Source organism: Anneissia japonica, unplaced genomic scaffold, assembly GCF_011630105.1.
Source record: "Anneissia japonica isolate Jap-2015-1 unplaced genomic scaffold, ASM1163010v1 scaffold102909_len1158_cov110, whole genome shotgun sequence".
Classification (NCBI taxonomy): domain Eukaryota; kingdom Metazoa; phylum Echinodermata; class Crinoidea; order Comatulida; family Comatulidae; genus Anneissia; species Anneissia japonica.
In genome coordinates, this window is record NW_022735030.1 from 1 (window position 1) to 1158 (window position 1158).

Below are 1158 nucleotides of genomic sequence, written 5' to 3' on the forward strand. Positions count from 1 at the left end.
TGAGAGAGGTCCCGGGTTTAATTCCTGGACGAGCCCCTTTTTGTTTTCTCGAATTATTGTAATGTCATTTGAAAATAACCGAAGCCGAAAATAAAACATAAGAAAAAATGGATGAAAAGGTAAAGTAAGCTATCGGATGCAAGTTAGTCAAGTGGCATGATTCTCGCTTGGGGTGCGAGAGGTGCCGTATCAATTCGCGAACGAGCCCGCTTTTGTGTTCTAGAATTATTTAAAAATTAAACCAAGCCGAAAAAAAAAAATAGAAAAAAACTGATGAAAAAGTAAGTGAAAATATCGCAGGCTCGTTGGTCTAGTGGCATGATTCTCGCTTAGGGTGCGAGAGGTCCCGGGTTCAATTCCCGGACGAGCCCCTTTTTTTTTCGCTTTCTCGAATTATTGTAATGTTATTTCAGAATTGACCAAGCTGAAAAAAATATTAGGAAAAACGGAGAAAGGATAAAATAAACTATCGCAGGCACGTTGGTCTAGTAACCATATTCTCGCTTTGGTTGCGAGAGGTCCCGTGTTTAATTCCTGGACGAGTCTTTTTTTGTAATTTTCTCGAATTATTGTAATGTTATTTGAAAATTAACCAAGCCGAAAATAAAATATAAGAAAAAATGGATGAAAAGGTAAAGTAACCTATCGGATGCAAGTTAGTGGCGTGATTCTCACTTGGAGTGCGAGAGATGCCGTATCAATTCGCGGACGGTTTTTGTTTTCTAGAATTATTGAATGTTACTTAAAAATTAACCAAGCCGGGAAAAATAGGGAAAATCTGACGAAAGAATAAGTTAAACCACCGTAGGCTCGTTGGTCTAGTGGCATGATTCTCGCTTAGGGTGCGAGAGGTCCCGGGTTCAATTCCCGGACGAGCCCCTTTTTTGGCTTCCTCGAATTATTATAATGTTATTTTAGAATTGACTAAGCTTAAAAAAAAAAAAACATTAGGGAAAACGGAGAAAGGATAAAATAAACTATCGCAGGCTCGTTGGTCTAGTAGCCTTATTCTCGCTTTGGTTGCGAGAGGTCCCGTGTTCAATTCCCGGACGAGCCCCCTTTTAGTTTAATGAAAGACGCATGAAAAAAGAAGGAAACAATCAAAATGAAAATACGACAGAAAAGACAATTCAATCACTTGGAGGCCCGTTGGTCTAG

At 39.3% G+C, this 1158-nt stretch overlaps 2 non-coding genes across 2 annotated transcripts; both read left to right on the plus strand.

Moving 5' to 3' along the window:
• The first annotated feature begins 299 nt into the window (after nt 1–299).
• Nucleotides 300–371, plus strand: Trnap-agg. The gene has a single exon. It is a non-coding gene; the product is annotated as a tRNA-Pro (tRNA).
• Nucleotides 372–807: 436 nt separating this feature from the next.
• Trnap-agg lies at nt 808–879 on the plus strand. The gene has a single exon. It is a non-coding gene; the product is annotated as a tRNA-Pro (tRNA).
• The last annotated feature ends 279 nt before the right edge of the window (nt 880–1158 follow it).